This window comes from Schistocerca cancellata, chromosome 1 (assembly GCF_023864275.1).
Source record: "Schistocerca cancellata isolate TAMUIC-IGC-003103 chromosome 1, iqSchCanc2.1, whole genome shotgun sequence".
Taxonomy (NCBI): domain Eukaryota; kingdom Metazoa; phylum Arthropoda; class Insecta; order Orthoptera; family Acrididae; genus Schistocerca; species Schistocerca cancellata.
This window is the reverse complement of record NC_064626.1, coordinates 772913150-772932864: the sequence shown is the minus strand read 5'-3', so window position 1 is coordinate 772932864 and position 19715 is coordinate 772913150. Positions and strand designations below refer to the sequence as shown.

Below are 19715 nucleotides of genomic sequence, written 5' to 3'. Positions count from 1 at the left end.
TCAGTGTTTTTAAGTAAATCATGGGAGAATATAGGTGGATCAATGCTTATTAATATATCGAACATGTGACTGTTATTAATAAACATTGACCCATTTACCTTCTCCCATCAAAACATTGTTCCACCTACCTTGTCCAATGATGTAATTAACAAACATTGATCCATGAACCTTCTCCCATCATTTACTTAAAATCATTGAGCCACTTACCATCTCGCATTCCATTAAAAAACATTGATTCACCTACCTTCCCCCATGATTTCATTTAAAAACACTGATCTACTTACAATGTTCATCAAAAACTAATTTCTCAAGAGTTCCGCCATCTTGTCCTATCTGACTCATCATTAAACATTTTCACTTCCCATCACTCATTGCACTCACAGCTACCAAGTGAAACACACAACAGAAAACCACCGCCACCATAAGTGGATTTTACTCTAGGGTTGACTTACATAGGTGCACTGGAGAGGGGGATACCAGCTTTTGTAGATGGGGGGTGAGGTTATTGGTATACTGTCTAGGGTTGAGCTGTACAGATGAACTGGAGATTAAGATACCAGCTTTTGTAGTAGTGGGGAGGGTTTATTGGTATCCTGGTCTTAGGTTGAGCCAGACAGGTGAACTGGAGGCTGGGATGCCAGCTTTTGTAGTTGTGTGGTATTCTGGATCAGGATTGATCTACATAGATGAGCTGGAGACTTGGGTACTGGCTTCCTTTAGTTGTGAGGCAGGGGAGGGGACGGTATTGGTATCACAGTCTAGGGTTGAGAGATTGGAGACTGGGATACCATGATCTTATATTGTGTTTTGTATGGTTTTGTTCTGTTTTATTTTTTGGCACTATTGAGTGCTTCTGACCATCAAAAAGCATAGTGCAACTGTCGCAACTGTGACAATAAAATCCCACTTGGATTTTTGGGTATGGCCCAAAATTCAAATTGTAAAATACAGAGTGGTACACAAGTTCTCCACATGATAAAAAAAAAGGCTTGCATAAGCACATCAAGACAGAAACTGGCGTCGTCTTCTCGCAAAAAGTGTGGTCCACAAAAGTAAAAGTGTAAAAATGTTTGGGTATTTGAGGATAAGATAGATCCTTAACAACAAGCTGCTCCATCTTCACAATGTACGTACTCAAATATTATTAGTTGTGAGAGAGGCACTGCAACATATACAAGATGACAAAACTATCCCAACAATGTTACAGCCCAGATTTGTCTCCCCTGACTTTCTTTTATTCTATTAGATATAAAGAACCCTGACAAAATTGTTCTGGGATGGCTGAAGTAGTACAACAGTGATTTCATCTCTAAATCATACAGATCATGTCAATTCGTGGTCACGAACTTCACTGTAAAAAATTGATATTAGACCTCTATATCACAAGTTTTAAGAAGTAAAGTATTTTCATTTTATCTCAGTTTTCATAAATGGTGTGGTCCTTTGAAAAATGTATATTTTGTAAATAACTTTTAAAACAGTAGAGAACAAAAGAAAATATAACTAATAAACCACAAGTACCGGAGACCTGGCAGATGTTTTGCATTAAAGCTCCCTCCTAGTGCATTGAAATGTAGTCAACATGTGCACACTTATGGGCTTCCTTTAAATCACAAATTGAAGAACAAAATTTAAGTAAATTTTTTCACTTAAAATTTTTTTTTTTTCTTATTTGGAAAGTCACAGAATACTATATTTTTTCATATTACCAGATGCTACTGATGTAATTTTAAACAGTATCTTCTCTGCTCACTATCTGTATTATGTGAATATTTAATACTAAAAATGTGAAAAAATTGCATTTTTAGGAGAGTTTACGAATTATTTACTCGAAAACCCCCATCCAAAAACTTTTGAGAATTACACAAAATATTGATTGGTTGGATGTTAGTTGTAAGTCCAAACACAGCGGGAAATATTTTTCTGTGAACATTGTTAAAAAATTTTCTACATTCTGCACATTTCGCATCACTGAATTTCTAGTGTAATATATGCTTGTTGGCAATACTGTTTGCAGTGCCCTTCCATTTATAACAAACTAGTGAGAGCTTGCACATAAACCATTGTGCATCGAGCTTTGTGTTTGGTTTGAACTTTTTGTTAGATACCATGTCAGTGAAGAAATATGGTAGTGAGAGTGAGGTGTGTGTGGACTATGAAAAAATGATAGAAGAAGGTGGTGTTTAAGGAAAGTGAAAAACACATCACAGTTGTTAGAAATGTGTCAAGAGGTATTGCAAAAATATCTTGGCCCTCAAGTAACGGTATCCATTGTGATGGTATTCACTGTGCAGGAATTTCTGCACTCACTACAAGAAGAAATTTAGTGACAACCCGTCTGAATGAACACCACCACCCAAATGTGAAACTGAAGAAGATACTGAAGATGTTTATACTTGAATGTTAGGCCTAGCATTTCTGCTGTAGCCCCCCCCCCCTTTTAAATGTCCAGGAAAGGTAAGTGGCACAAGAAGAAAACAGTATATAAAAAGAAAAGTTAATTAAATTGAAACAAGTTTTACAGAAGAAACATTTTGAAAATCTTGTGAACTGTATAATGTAGATGGACTTGGTGCAGAATCTGGTGATTGTGATATGTGCACAAAAAGTGATGTGTGGTTTCAAAACCTAAATACTGCTATCTGTACTGAGAAGGTACAGTTACTGACACTGATAACCGGAAGCTACTCTAAGGAGAAGATACAGAAATACATGTACCCATTTCCTCATTTTATTTCATTTGAAAAGCTCATAAAATAAAGAATGGGAAAGGTATTTGGGCACCCTCATATTCTTACTGTGGACATCTGTTGCAAGATGATAAACCTAATGTTGCTCCGGAATATTACCTAAGTGATAACAAAGATTGCAGCATGCAAAGTCTGAAAAAGTATAAAATTAGAAAGATATATGACAAGATGAATAAGAAAAGCATATCTCCTAACGAAAAACAAGAACCTGAATTTAAAAACTGGTCCCACAAATTCTGCTCCTTATGACCAAATGGGGTACAATGCCAGTCAGTGATGGATTCACACCAAAACGTTGAATTTCTACTGCAGCAGCAAAAAATGGAACTGCTAAGTAACAAAGCTCTTAGGTATGAAGTGTAACCAAAATGTTTAATGCAATTTTTTAATTACTATATTTATAAAAGAAAAAGTCTAAGCACTTATTAGGCACACAGAGGTTATCAAATTGAGTACAGAATGTATTATCACAGTTATTTATTTCAAATTTTACTGTATTCTTGTTATGATAATTTCCTCATGTGTATCAATAGTAGTAGTAGTAGCAGTAGTTTGCAGCTATAATGGAGATGTGTTGGAAGTAGGGGATATATGTAACCAAGTGCATGAATGAGAGATCAAGCAATGAAAATCCACTGCTCTAATTATCATGACATTCTGTCGCAGAAGCAGCAGCAATAGTGGTAATAGTTTTATTCATATGCAGTTCATTTTTACAAGGGTATTGGGCATATCTTGGTATTACAATTTAGGAACAGGCAAAATAATGCAATTCATATATACATGCATTTACATACTTCGTTTAGTTTGACAATAATGGGGCACGTAGTCGGCCACGGCCCTTCCGTAGTAACCATCCCAGCATTTGCCTAAAGCAATTTTCAAGAATCACGGTAAACCTAAATCAGGATTGCCAGATGAAGGCTGAAGCCTCCACCGAGCCCAAAATATAAACCAGTCTGTTTAAACTAGTGTCCTTCATTCGTTTTATCTCTAGTGTACAATAATTATTGCCAAGACGTTGTTTAATAATATAAATGCTTAGAAAATTAGTTCGAAATACTTATTTAGTTACATCTCTTTTACTACGTAAAACAATTACACCAAAAACCTGCACTTAAATAGGAAAATGATGTCTCAACATTCCATTGGTCTTCATCACATCATCAAAAGTTGTTAGTTGAATTATGAATCCATTCTGTTGATACGTCGTTTTGAGAAAAAATTGAATAAAATGATACCGGCGTCGAAACGTCAAAAACATATTCTGTTCAATGCTGAAACTTCTCAACCCTGCCCTTTCTGTGATCGTACTGGCTACGTACAAATATGTAAACAAACAAGGCAAAGAGTGGTCAAAATAAGGATACATCACCAAAAACAATACTACTAACGACATTAATGTTATATGTACCTCGAACTACCAATCGAACTCTCCCACCTATAAACACACGGAGTGGCAATCGGTACAACCACATAAACAATCGAAAATATCGATTGTTCCATGGGATCGAACATCATAAAATTGAATAGTACATGTTCGTTTGAGCAGTTGCCAGAGAGCGCCAGAAAACGGGCATTACTGCGCATGCGTAGCTACGATGACGTAGAAGCTTGTGCTCCGTGTTTGCTCTGCTCGTACGCTTTTCGTCGCGTTTATGTTTAGAATTTCGTGCGCACTGGGGCATCAAGTGACAATGTGCCGCACTGTGGCACGTTGTTCGTCTGGGACATATGGAGTTATTGATCTTGCGGCAATTATTTTATCATATCTTATCCAGATAACGAATGCAAAATAAGGAAGCAGTCCTTGGCAAAATATTGATTTCAAAACTAGACTCTACAGCTCTAAGTTCCCTAATAATTTAATATGTGGTGGCCTTAACATAGATTTTTTTTGTTTGTATTATTTTATGCTATTATGTAACATTTGCAATCAGATCTACATTTACTCAATACTACACTGAAAAAAGCTAGTAAGAAGGAATACAAATTTCTTACAAAATTAAACAATTTGAGTTGCTTGAATAGACCAGAACTAAGAACAATAAGTTACTTCATACGAACAGTAAATTTCTTATATGACTGTGCGTGCGGCAAAGTGTGCTGCACGAAGTGTAATAACACCTCTATGACTTTGCTTTGTATACTCTGTGGCATTATTCTGCAACGTGTTGAGGTTAGGCTGTGAAACGATTTCTGTGCAACAATGTATGTCGATTGAAGGAAGTAAGCTGAAATTTCTATGTGATACAGGCAAAGAAAAAAGTCGCGTGGTATATTGCTTCTGAAGATTATTTGAACAACAATTCGAGATGTGTTGCACTCAGCGACACGTATTGGATAATAGGTCTCCGATCATGTTTCTGTAACGAAAAAGATACCGTAAATTTCGGAGTATGAAAACAGAACAATAAGCCAAAAATTTTTGAAAAGTGTATATGAAACCTATGAACGAATATTCATCTTGCTTGAAAACACAAGAAGTGAAAGCCTGAAGTGTGAACAAAAGAAGTGATGGGGTATGAGTAGCACCTCAGCAACTACTAAAAATAGAATTTAAGCACACTCACTACGTTTACATGCGTAAAGACGAAAACCGAATTTCGGAAAACGTTTTTCGCTGTCGTCTTTACATGTTTAGCTCTAAAGCAGATTTGCTAGCCTAGCCTGACCCATTTCCTGATTCAATCAACACAGGCGTTATTTCTCTTTGTTGGAACTGTGTGAACAATATATTTCGCGTCAAACTGTGGCGAAGTGCATCATGTGGAATATAATAGACTGTCTGGTATTATTGTACCCTCTGAGTTTTACGTATGTAATTAAATGTTCCTTGGTTGTTGTGTTCAATGTATTTTACCTGGAAGTGCAAATATAGTTACTGGCACTAAATGTGTTTTACTCACTATTTCTTATTCACCTGTGTCGACTTCAATAGGTTATGGGCCCAGCGATGCATTTGGAATAAGTACATATGTTATATAAAAGTGAGAAAGTATTTGAAAAGTTCCAAGTAGTGCACTTGTGTGAAGTACGAGTTATCCTTACAAGATGAACGCAACTCTTTTGTATTAGTCTTCGATATTATTCTTTTCCTCAAGAAAGATGAAAGTTACCGTTAAAACGAACGCGGCACAAATTCCGCTGATTGTAAGACTTATGCGTCGCGAAAACTATGCAACGAGGCAATTAGCAGTAGAAGCGTATTTACGTTTAGACGACCTATGGAATGTGGTGGATGGGACAATGAAATCCACAGATCAGGATTATTCAAGTAAGGATAGGAAAGCAAACTCAAAGTTGATATTACTAGCTGCCCAGTGAATTATTTCACGTTGAAAAGGCTGAAATGGCGAAAGACGTCTGGGAAAAATTAAAAGTGCATTTGAAGATGGAGGTCTTACAAGGAAAGTAGGATTATTAAGTGAGTTAATTATGACTCACCTGGATAAATGCAAGAATGTAGACGAATATGTCAACAAAATAAAAGCCCCGTGGAACCGACTGAGAAACATGGGGTTTGAGATCGCTGACGAATGGATAGGGAGACTACTGTTGACAGGACTGCCTGAAAAGTACATGCCTATGATTGTGGGGCTGGAAAGCTCAGGTATACCGATCATGGGTGACAGTGTTAAGTCGTACAGGATGTAAAGAGTACTTGAAGCTGCCATGTATTGGAGAAAGAAACTGCATGTTGTCTTTATTCAAAAAACAAAAAGAAGAAATCAATGAGGTGCTATAGATGTCAGAAGAAGGGGCATATTGCATCTCAGTGCAGAAAAAAAGTGAACCTAAGGTCAGACATGCAACAAAAGAGATATGTTGCTGATAGCCCAGAGAGAGGGACCAATAAGAAAGGTAAGACACTTTCATGTTTTTATTCTTTTGGAGATGTGGATAATCATCAACTGTAATTGATTTTAGACTCAGGTGCATCTGTGCATTTGCTGGGAAACTAGACCTACATGTAAGTGTAAATGGTGAACCCAATATGGTTACAGCACATGACGTTCATTATGTAAAAAATGTTGCAACTAACCAACTGTCTGTAGGGGAAATTGTCAAGAAGGGAAATACAGTCATTTTTGACATGCATGGAGCAAGAGTAATCACTGAAAATGCTGAAGTTATAACTACAGAAAGTAATAAAAGGGGTATTTTTAAATTGGATACCATTGACAGTAGACATAGAAATGTTGGTCATTAAGTATACTCAGCAGAAGGTTTTTTTATGGCACCACAGACTTTGACACCTAAATAGAAAGAGTATGTCTTTATTGAGGAATATGGTGAAGGGAATACAAAATTATAGTGTAACCAAGGACCCTTGTGAGATATGTATAAAAGGAAAACGAGCGAGACTACCTTTCAAGACTAGTAAAAGTAAATCTACAGATGTCTTACAGTTAATCCAAACAGATGTATGTGGCTTGATGGAGTTCAAATCTATAGGTGGAAGCCATTATTTTCCTCCTTTTTTTGATGATTATTCACGATATGTTCATGTTTATTTTTTTAGTTCCAAAGACCAAGTGAGTGACATTTTTGAGGAATATTGTAATATGGTCGAAAGGTGGACGGGAAAGAAGGTTAAGATCATGAGGTCTGATAATGGCAGAGAATATCTTAACCAGAAATGAAAGACACTTCTGGCAAAAATGGGAATCAGGCATCAAACAACCATAAGGTGCAGCCCATCTCAAAATGGGGTTGCTGAGATGGCTAATAGGACCATTGTCGAAAAAGCAAGGAGTATAATAACTGATGCTGGATTTTTGGGCAGAGCCGGTATCAACAGTTGTACATTTGAACAATAGATCACCTACAAAAGCATTAAGGAATAAAAACCCCTATGAAATATGGGTAGGAAGGAAACCTGACCTAATATTTATAAGGGTTTTGTGAGAATTCAAAGGACTACCGATTAATGGATCCATTGAATAAAAGGATTGTTACAAGCAGAGATGTAGTATTCTTTGAAAATAGAAAGAACTCTGAAGAGCGCAAGACTACTAAGTTAACTGCACCTCATTCCAAGGGTGAAACCTTACGTGAAGAAAGAGAAAGTGATGAACAGGAAGAGGATAGTCAAAGGCAAATGGAGACTATTTATGATGACAATGAGTTTGAGGACGAACAAAATGAAGAGAACATTGGAAGGTGTTCTTCTCGTGTACCAAAACGAGAAGAATATCTGGATTTTGAAATGTATGCAACCCAGTCTTTTAATGATGAGCCAGCAGAAGAAGGAATGAGCGGCCCGACCTCTCAAGAATCTAAAGAAGGGATGAAGAGAGAATTGGAATCTTTATCTCAGAACAAAACCTTTGAATGGGTAAATATACCAGCAGATAAGAAGCCATTACGGGCAAGATGGATATTCACTTCGAGAGCTCCGAAAATTCATCACCAAGATATAAAGCACGACTTGTGATAAAAGGATTTTCGCAAAAACAGGGGGTAGATTACGAAAACCTTTTCACCTGTAGTCAAGTATGCCTCATTGAGATATCTTTTAGCCTTGGCAGCAAAACGAAATTTAACAATTCATCACATGGATGTAAAAATAGCATATTTAAATGGGAAATTGGAGGAGGAGATATACGTCATTCCACCAAGAGAAGTTATGAAAACCAGATCGGAAAAGGAAAGAATTTGGCGTTTGCAAAAAAGTAGTTATGGACTTAGAGTGGGCATTGCTGGAATCGATGTCTACATAAAACTCTAATAATATGAATATGAAGCAGTCTAAGGCAGATCCCAGTGTATACAATAAAAGTGAAAGAGAAAGGATAATAATAATGGCAATATGGGTGGACGACTTCTTTATCCTGGCTGAAAACGAAAGTCAAATGAGAATTTTTAAAAAACATCTGCAAACCAAGTTTAAGGTCCATGATTTAGGAGAAGTTAAACGTTAATTTAAGTATGCAGATTACTAAGGATGAACAGAGACAAGAATTGAGAATAAATCAATCATCATATACAGAAAAAATCTTAAAGAAATTTGGAATGAGGGATTGTAAACCCATAACTAATCCAATGGAAGTAGGAGCGAAATTAAATATAAATGAGATAGATGTGGAATGTGATACAAATGTTCCATATTTAGAAGCGGTAGGGAGTCTGTTATATTTGTCTCAAATGTCATTACCCGACATTGCTTTTGCCACTAATGCGGTGATCAGATATTGCAGAGACCCGGAGAAAAACCCCTTTAAAGTTGTGAAAAGGATATTACGATACCTAAGAGGAACTTCAAACAACGAATTAAGATACCATAGAGAAGGTAATACAAAACTAAAAGGCTACAGCGATGCAGACTGGGATGTGAATTGGGAGATAGGCACTCCACTACTGGCTGCTGCTTTAAATTAATGGGAGGCCTCATTTCATGGTCCTGTCAAAAGCGAAAGACTGTTGCATTGAGTACCGTAGAGGCCGATTATATGGCGCTGTCTTACACCAGACAGGAAGCATTGTGGCTAAGAACATTAATATGTGAAATAGAACCCAATTTAATAGTTGAACATATAACGATCTTCTGTGACAATAAAGGAGTCATTAACCTAGCTAAAATGATATCACTAGTGCTAGAACAAAACATATTGATATAAGGCACCATTTTATTTGGGAACACATAGAGCGACAGAACATTGCCATGGATTTCCTGCACACAGAAGAGATGTTGGCTAACCTTCTGACAAAACTCTTGGGCAAAGAGAAGTTTGAGGGATTATTTGGTTTATATTGTGAAGGCAAAACACAAAATATATGTTCAAAGGGGGTTGTTGGAATTGTGTGAACAATGTATTTCGTGTGAAACGGCGGCATAGTACATCTGTTACTATTGTATGCTCAGAGTAGGTAATTAAATGTTCCTTGGTTGTTGTGTTCAATGTATTTTACCTGGAAGTACAAACATAGTTAGTGGCACTAAATGTGTTTTACTCACTATTACTTATTCACCTGTGTCGACTCTAATACTCTTCACTTAGACATTACAGGTGGACAGCTTCATGGTCAGTCGAATATTTCTACTTCTCCTTCACTGCACAATAAGTACTTATTAAGTGAATATTCAGAAAACAAGACGTAACAAGCACTTTAGAAAACCAGTTGCGTTTACATGGGAGCGAAAATCGATCGCAGAAATGGAAAATTGTCAACTATAGTTCTTTTCATATATTTCATAGAAGCGGATTTCCAGAATCGATTCTGAAGTGTTTACGTGACCACCCAGAAACTGTATTGGAAAATTGTTTTACGAAATCTGGTTTTGGAATCCCCATGTAAACAGGTTGAAAGACGATGCAAAAAATACGAAACTTATAAAAACAATCTCTGTTCCAATGGATTCTGATGTCTATGATATCCCCAAATTTGTAGAGTCCGAGGATGATTTCATGATTAAATACAAATGAAGCGGTGAAAGGAAATTAATTTTCACATAACGACTAACCTCCCTTAATTTTTTCTCAGTTTCTGGAATAATCACTTTTATTTTTATTTATTTATTTGTGTTCCATTGATACAGTATGCAAGAGAATTGTATGAATATGGAATGAGTCATAATTATAGATGACAACAGTAATTATAGATGCTATAGATGTGTCCACAAGAAGCCTCTTTCGGCGAGCACAATTGCAGCCATACAGTAATAAACGGGCAAACACACAAATTTGTCGAAAGAATGCATTTACACAAGTGTGTTCTTGTGTCCACACATTACCTCAGTAAGTGCAGGAAGTACGCTACATATCCCCTTATTTGCTTGGGAGCTTGTGTTGCGTTTATTGTGATGAAAATATGACGAAAAATCAAAACTCAAAAGTATGTAAGGCACGAGAAATACAAGTGATAACTACGTTTTGTCAGAAAATTTCATGAGGACATCACAACGAGATTTTAGATTTTCTGCTTGGGAAACTGCAGCGATAAGGCTGCTTTAACATAATCGTCGTCACAATTTCGTTAAAGAAGAATAATAAATTTTATCTTTTGCTTTTAAGTTAATTTTCTTTCGTGCGAACTTTGTTGTAGAACCACTCTCTTATTTTCGTGTGGTAATAAAAATTTTTACTTTCTTAAGAATTACGTATATTTAAAGAAAAAATAATATTTACGTGAACTCATATGAACTGGTTAAGAATATTAGGTTGAGAATTGAGTCCTTTAAATCTTTCGGCCTTGGCATACACTTTCCAGATGCAGTGGGTTTTTTTTTTTTAATATTTTTGCTGAATTTTATCCCCGCACTAGCCATAGAACACAAGATTACCTCTATTAGCAGAAAATGTTTTAATTATTGCCAAGCCGACATTTATCACTGATCAAACCAACTTCACTATGCATTTGAGTTAATTTTAAAGAACCAAACTGTTTAAATTTCAATGTTAACAAACATTATCTATCCGCCTACGAATGCACAAACGTATAATTAATTCAAATTTTATCAGCCACAGGATCACTGAAAAAAAAGAACAATTTCTTAATTCACTATTGATTTTTATGCATCTGTTCCCGATTTACGGGTTTGATAATTTTTTTTTTAAATGTGCCGCCGCTGCTATTGTTGGTCGCGGCACAGCCCAGCAACACCGCTAAAAAATGCTGAAAAATTCTTAAAGAAATTTTATAGATGACGTGGGCAAGCTAATTTACATAAATAATTCACACATTTGATAAATTCTGATATATTTAGATCAAACAGTAGTACAACTCACATTAATTCGTAACGCATCGTCTAATGGCGGCTAAGTCCAGACAGAGACAAAAGAAGTCTACACATTCGTAAAAAAAAACTCTTTCACAGTGTCCTACCGCAATGACTTCTGAACAGAGAAGACCAAAGAATACATAATGCATTGTGCTTAAATAGTATTGCTGACTATTAACATTTCTTTGCAAATTGACGATATTATTCTCTTCTGGCAACATTTTATATCTCTGCTATCGCAAATACTGACACATTTTACAATCACATAATAAATACAGAAAAATTCCTATCCTAAATACAGAGAAATATTACAACAAAAAATATAAGGAGAATAACAAATGTCTTTTACACCACATTCAGTAATATTTTTGTTCAATAATTACGATATATATAACTTGCCCAGAGCGGCGTATACGGTACAAATAAACTCTTGTTCTTTAATAACGTGAGTTTGCCAGGAAACGTTACATTGCCCCCTGGCAGCATTTGGCAAAGAGTTTTTTAGACTTTGACACAATGGTGCCAGTAACGTTCTATAGACTTGTATATTTTACGGAATGGCTCTTTTATTTAGTCCCAGGGTTATATAAGTTCATGGCTCCCCCATTTGGGCGTAGGCAAACAGGAAACCTGGGCAAAACTGTGCCGGAGCCCAGCCATCCCAGTTGGTTCATGGTCAATATTGTCTCTTTAGCAGTTATTCATTTGAATTAAATTTGCAGTTCGTCACAAACGGTTACACAATTACACAATATCACAGTCACATACAGTTCAACGGAAGGTTTTCTGTGTGACACTATTATTCTTGTGATACACTACAAGGTCACTTGTCCTAGGATATATCACTTACAGACATACATAGTAAATGTTCAATGTTTATCGAAATGAAGTCATTGACATGTTATTCAGTTTATGTGAACATAAAAAAAAATCAATAATGCTGTATTTGGTGAGCGGTGCGGAGTGATTGTTGAGCGGCGCTCGGCGCGGCGCGCTGACTCCGTGTAGGTCACCGCCCCCGGCGTTGACAGTTACGGCGCGGAGGGGCGTGGCTGTCTGTCTGGTCTGCTACGGGCTGCTGCGGCCGCTGCATAGCTGATGTAGCCGGATGCGCGTTGGATATCCGCTCGCCCGTGTGACGTCTTCTTGCAGTGCTCCAGCAAACATGCAACAAGTTCAGAAACAGTGTACTATCCTTATAGGCATTTTTCCTGCTGTGGGAAAGAACGCACACAGCTAGTGGCAGTTATTACTCAGTAGGCCTTCACTAGTCTGGTTTGCACAATGTTTCGTTGTCACAGTAATACGTTTTATGGGCACACAATATTTTTCACCATGTCATGACTTGTCATTAGTCACACGCAAGTTTTCACCTTAGGACAAAATGTATCTTCGTAGTCAATGCGCTTTCCTAGCGTCCCTTGACACACAAAGAGTTAAAGTCTGACACTAACTTGATCCACTGTCCGTTATCGGTTCACTGTTCGTGTCGTGCTAGTTCCTTGTCCACTTGCACACACGGCGATGATACAGTTTTTTTTTTATCACTTATACACAACTACTCCGTGACGTATTGCTGCAGGTTTAACAGTCACTGTCTGTCTCTGCCGCACAATACTGCACTTTTGTTTAAGTTCCTTTATTTTTATTTACAATGTCCGCTGTGCAATTTTTTTTTGTAATAGCACATTCGTAACTCTTTACCAAGGTGTGATATTTGCGTACATGGTAACAAATATTCAAAATTTGGTATTAGTTTGCCCAAAAGTCATCTATATTCGTGTTCGAGTAGATTTTATTTGTGCATTCCAGCCGGATTCAGGCATATTGTTCAATAACTCCTTTGAACTCATGTCACACTTTACTATCAACGTCCTACATAACTACAGTGTAGTCTCTGTAGGCAAAAATTGACTTGGACTGTATCTGGCTAGCTCTTTTTTATTGTTTGAATCTGCACATGCTTCAATTGAAGCTTCTTTGTGCGTAACTTTGCACTACTTAAATTTGCAACAAGTTTGCCTCCCGTGGTGCCCTCGGGTCACTACTGGGTGCATTATTTTCTCTAATAACATTGGTGAGATAATAAAGTTCTCAGGGCCTCATATTATTGATATTATTCTGGGTTCGAATCTGTCAATCTGACAGCTACACATATATAGATACATACACATAATAGAAAAGATTGTGCCAAGAAATATTTCAAATTTGGGCACATAAAAAATTATGTAGTACACTAACTAATCATTACTAAAATGTTCTTTTTGATTGAACTCTGTCACAGCTTAACACTACAAATAATTGCACTAATCAGATTATCTGTGCAAACATTTAGAGCATGTTCTAGATAACACAAATTAAAAGAGTACATAACACAAATATCCATATACATGAGAAAGTCAATCATATTCTTATAACTAAACACTTCTACACTAGTACATTCACACATCATTAATGTTCATTATTTACAAAAGAATGGTGTCCACATAGGACTATTAGTCTTTTACTGTAGGAATGCTTTTACATCCTTACGCGGATACAGTCCCCGTACTCTCCCTGAGTGGGGATCTGCTAAGAGATAGCTACACTCATGTGGCACACTTACTACTCTAAAAGGTCCATTGTACACCAATTGCCACTTGCTATTCTGTTTCAAGGATGCCGAGGACTTAGGATGATTGCGTATGAGTACCAAGTCCCCAACATTAAAGTTTTGATTATTCGTCACATGTCGATTATATTTTTCTTTCCTTTTCTGAGCGTACCTGGTAAGGTTGCACCCTGCTTTTCTTATCTTCTCTTCCTTAGGCTCTTGAATGACTGGGACCTTAGGCAAAGGTGCCAGCCACTCATTCAAAACTCTATTATTATTCATTATAATCTCGTTTGGTGGATACCCCGTAGAAGCATGCGGGGTTGCGTTGTGAACTTCTACAAACTTAGGTATCAGATCTGGCCATCTTGTGTGTTTATATGCAATGTATAACCTGAAAAATTTATTTAACTCTCCAAATGTTCTCTCTACTAAACTTGCTTGTGGGTGAAAACGGGAAATTAGTATATGCTTTATATCTTGTTCATGTAAATAGTTTTTCCAGGTATGGCCTGTGAAATAGGAAGCATTATCCGATATTATCGCTTCAGGCTTACCCACTTGTGTAAAATGTTCCTTCCCTAACCATTTAACTATTCCACGAGCAGTGGCTGATTTAAGGCAGTATATTTTTAAATATTTAGAGAAAAGGTCATACACCGCTAAAATGTACTTCAATCCACCCCTGGCTCGTGGGTAGGGTCCTGCTATGTCTATAGATACTAACTGAAGTGGTCGATGAGGCACTATAGGATGCAGTTCAAACCTTGTGGACTTATTTTGAAACTTAGCTTTTTGGCACAGAGGACAAGTCCTGATAATGGTGCGAGTCTGCTGAATTATCCCCTTAAAATAACAGAATTTGGACAAAATCCTTATTGTCTTGCCTATCCCAGCGTGACCCCATGCTAAATGCGTGTGCCACACTACAGCTGGGATAGCCTGTTGTGGTATACACACGACTCCATGGTCATTTGACACACCTGTTTTATAATACAGAATATTATCTACTATTTTGAAATTCTGAACACTTTTAAGATTGGTTCCTTCTTTAATTTTACTAATGATATCTCGCCAAATCGGATCAGTTTCCTGCAATATAGACATATTTTTACACATATGTAAAAAGTCCCTCCTATGTACCTTATCTTGTACTAATAGTATTCGATGTTCCTCCGATTGTTCCAAAATATTTGACATTGAGGATTGCCCTTGTGGAAGCCTCGACAAGGCGTCTGCTACAACATTATCTTGTCCTTTTAGGTACATGATTTTAATTTTATATTCCTGTAATGCTAACCTCCATCTTAGCAAGCGGGTATGGTATAATTTGCAAGTCATTAAATAGCTCAGAGCCTGGTGGTCACTGAATACTTTGACTTCTTTACCATAGATGTAATAGTTAAATTTCTTTACCGCCCAAACCACTGCAAGAGCCTCTAATTCGGTAGCGGAATATGCTCTCTCGCAGCTGTTTAGTGTGCGGCTGGCAAATCCGATTACATTGATTGTTGTGGGGTCGTTGCTCCTGTCCCACTGAAATAAACACGCGCCCAGACCGTATGAACACGAATCTGTCGCTATACAAAAATCTTTTGTCATGTCTGGGTGTCGCAGTACGTTTGCGTTCACCAAGGCATTTTTGATAGCGTCAAATGCACGTTGACATTCTTCTGTCCACACCCAGTGTGCATTTTTACGCAACAGGCTCAATAAAGATTCGTTATTCATTAATTGGTTGGGAACGAACCGTCTAAAAAAAGATGCTAGACCTATAAATGCTTTGAGCTGTTTCTTAGTTCTCGGACTAGGAAACCCACGAATTACATCAAGTTTTTTGCTGTCAGGCTTGATGCCTTGTGGTGTTATTATGTGACCTAGAAGTTTAATCTGATTACGTCCAAATTTGGATTTATCAAGATTCGCTGTTACTCCCGCTTGCTTAAACCTTTCTAAGACTTTACTCAGTAGTTCTACGTGCTCCTCCCAGGTGGCAGTGGCAATCACTAGATCGTCTACATACACTGTTACCCTTTGTAGCAAATCCGGACCTAACACCGCGTCGAGGGCTGTTATAAAAACTCCCGCACTTACATTTAGGCCGAAAGGTAGTACCCTAAATTGGTAGCTCCTTCCCCCAAATATAAATGCAGTATATTTCCTCGACTCGGGTGTGAGCAGGATTTGCCAGAAAGAACTTCTCATATCAATAGATGTCAAATATTGCACTCCATGAAATTTTTGAATTTGCTCATCAAGATTTTCCGGATGAGTCCTAACAGGTACAATAATTTCATTTATGTCTCTCGCATCTAGTACTAACCGTACCTGTCCGTCTGCTTTCGCTACCGCCACCAAAGGACTACTATAAGGCGACAAAGACGGTTCTATTATTCCCCACTCGATCAGTTTTCTTATTTCTTTAGCTACTATTTCCTTCTTGGACCAAGGAATGGAGTATGAGGCTCGACAGTAAGTTTTGTGAGGCTTTACCTCGATCTTGTACTGATATCCCTTAACAATTCCTGGTCGTTCAGAAAATACATCTGCATAATTAAATAATAACTGTACCAAATCCTGTTGTTGCATTGAATTTAAATTTTCGGACTGTGATACTTTGTTCACAAGTGCGTCCACATTTGCTTTTAAATGATCACCTTGTACGTCAGGATAATAGAGATTCTGACCTAGACAATGATTGTCTAAATGTAGTATCCACTGATTCCTACACCTTATGTTAATAGCGTTACAATTAGGTACAGGTACCTCTTCAGATCTGAGCATGGACAATTCTATTCTCCTACCAGCATTCATCAAACTTAATTTTCCCCGAGAAAGGTCGATTATTGCGTCCCTTTCTCTCAAAAAATCTACCCCCAAAATGCAGGCTACTTTTAAACCCTTTACTACCAGGAATGAGCACGCTATGGCTTCATCCCCTAAATACATCTCTACCCGCACTTGGAGTTTAATTATTTGTCGCTGTGCACTTATGGCTCCAGTGACTTTACAATTATTCACGGGAAAAGTCAGCATACGCCTTTCCTTCCCCAGTACTTTGAATAAGTCCATACTCATAACACTGACAGTAGCACCTGTATCTACGACCGCTTGCACATCAATATTGTTAATTTTGACCCCTATTATCGCTTGTACTTTGTCTTTGTGCTCCTTTATGCACGTGGATGGTTCAGTTATTAATTCATCTCCCATCTGTACCCCGTCATTATACCTAAGGATACAGATGTTGTTCGGTGTTTTGTTCTGTGTCGGGCTGCTCTCACTCCAAACCTCAGCCGACGATGGAGAGCGTATCTCGGCTGCATCTAGTTTGTTGAATTATTGCTAGTGGATGGGTGTGGCTGCTCCGTGTCACTGACCTCCACTATGTGCACGTTGTGTTGCGTCGGCCGCCACGGTTGCGCAATTGGCGCATTTTGTGGTGGCGGTCGGTTATTGTCATATCTATCACTGTTTTGCCGGTCCGGACTGGGCCTCTGGTTCTGCGGCCAAGTGTAGTGTAACGACGTATAAGTTTGTTTATAAATGACTTTCGTTTATCATATGACCATGTGCAGACTTCGTCACCTACGTCAGTTACAACCCACTTCAAATTGATTTATATTATTTTTAAATTGTCACAGAATGGTTCTTGAACGAAACTGTAAAACATCAGTTGAGTCGTAAGCAAAGAATTACATCACTCGGGCCAATTGGTTTGCGTAAACTTTTTGATTTTAAATTTCGTTTGTTTTCTCCTCAGAAATTATATTGACACACGTTATCTTGATTGAATTGAAATTAGAACCACACATTAAATAAACTTTTTAGATTCGAAGTTGCGATGACCACAATAATCTTGTCCAATATACTATTAATCAATTCACATACTTCTTCATAAATAATTCCTCAGAACACGTGTTTCAACTTTAGTAGTATACACCGTTTTATTAACTTTCTATATACAGACGTTCTGAACCTCAGGCTTAACAGATTCGGACTGACTTTTCAATAAGATTAAGATCTCTATGACGTCATTGTTATACAAAAAAGAGTATAAAACATTCTTTTTAATTTTTAGAAGCACGACGCAACAACTCGGTTCCAGGATCTTCTGTTGCTCCTCGGCTGTCGACCCGCGACGTATAGCGGCCAGCAATTTCCTCTCTGGTCGCGGCAACGAAGATGCTGTCTCCGTTCGTTGCGCCGCCCTCTCCGTACATGAAACACACAAAAAAATACAAAACTTTTAGATAATTCATATCTATTACAAATAATAAGAAAAATATATAAACAAACTAAATTACACTTATAGGTCAGTCACCTGCAAACTGGGCTGACACTGGTGGATGGGTGACGCTTCAATTTCGCGTCCCACTACACAAGTTCGGTTTGCGTCATTATAAGTATTAGTATTGCTCGGCCCCCTGGCATTATTCCATCTATTATTGCTTGGTGGGCCTGTCTCATACCGGTCATCGAACCTCCTTTTCCGGTCATTATTCACCGGCGGACTATTGCCGTTCCGGTCTCTACCTCTATTTCCGTTTTGTGCATAATCTTGTCTCCTATTATTACCTCCGCCGTTTCCATTACTTGGTGGAGGCGTGTTATTTCTACCATTTCTATAACCATTTCCGTTACTTCTAGCCTGTTCAGAGGCTGCCTTAACGTCCTCCTGAATCAGGTCAATTGAGTCCAGAACAGACAAGAAATGTTCCATATCATTTTCGGGCACGTGTATAAGTTTTTCCTTTACATGTATCGGCAAGTGTGATTTCAAAAGTCTGATCAAATCCCGGGATGAAATCTGTTCGTCCCAGTAACGGGTCTTATTAATGTACTTCTCGAAATATTTTCGCAAATTGCCTAGTCGTGGAGAATACGGCTCTGGATTATATACCTCCTTCCGTAATCTCTCCTGGATACATGTTGACCAATACTTGGCCAAGAATGCCTTCTCAAATTGCTCATATGTATCGCAACTATCAGCTGCTTCGGTTGCCCATAATACAGCATCTCCTTGTATGTAAGACATAACGAACTGTATTTTCTGGGTATGACTCCAAACGCTAGGCAAAATGTTTCTAAATCCCTTGACAAACACTACAGGGTGAACAGATTTCTTCTCCGTTGTAAAGATCTGAAACTGTCGGTTCCTAATCAAGCTTTCTTCAATCACTACTTTGGAATGACATTTATTTGTTTCGCTTACATTGGTTGCCTGTTCTGTCTCGCAGTCGCAATTTTTTACTGCAGTATTTATATGCCTATCATTGTTGGACCTGGCTGGCGTGACATACGCCTGTGCCTCGCCATGCCGCAAGCTAAGCTCCATTTCGGCAAGACGACGGTCCATACTCCGCTGCCACAGCGGAATGTCTTTGTGCACTATCCTTTTTAGATCCTGCACATCCGCACTTGAGCCCACATCTCTGGCCTCAATTGCGGCGTGCACTTTCTGATCTATTTCTTTTATGACTTCATTTTCTACTTTGTGCACTTGTTCGATCACTTTGTCCTCAATTACTTGAGTTGTGTCAATTTCCAATTGCTCGACTCTGTTAGTCAGGACAATAATTTCCTCTACGATATTGGCGTTAGCCACTTGAATACTGTCTACTCTTTCGCTTAATTCATGCACTGT

At 37.9% G+C, this 19715-nt stretch overlaps 1 protein-coding gene across 9 annotated transcripts in view; it reads right to left on the bottom strand.

Moving 5' to 3' along the window:
- The window catches only part of LOC126187198 (broad-complex core protein-like), a 439455-nt gene extending 435136 nt beyond the window's left edge, over window positions 1-4319 (bottom strand). For all 9 annotated transcript variants that reach the window (XR_007537704.1, XM_049928277.1, XM_049928280.1 and 6 more), the window contains exon 1: window positions 4165-4319. The gene's annotated coding sequence lies outside the window, so the exon portion shown is untranslated. The remainder of the gene's footprint in view (window positions 1-4164) is intronic.
- Window positions 4320-19715: the final 15396 nt, after the last annotated feature.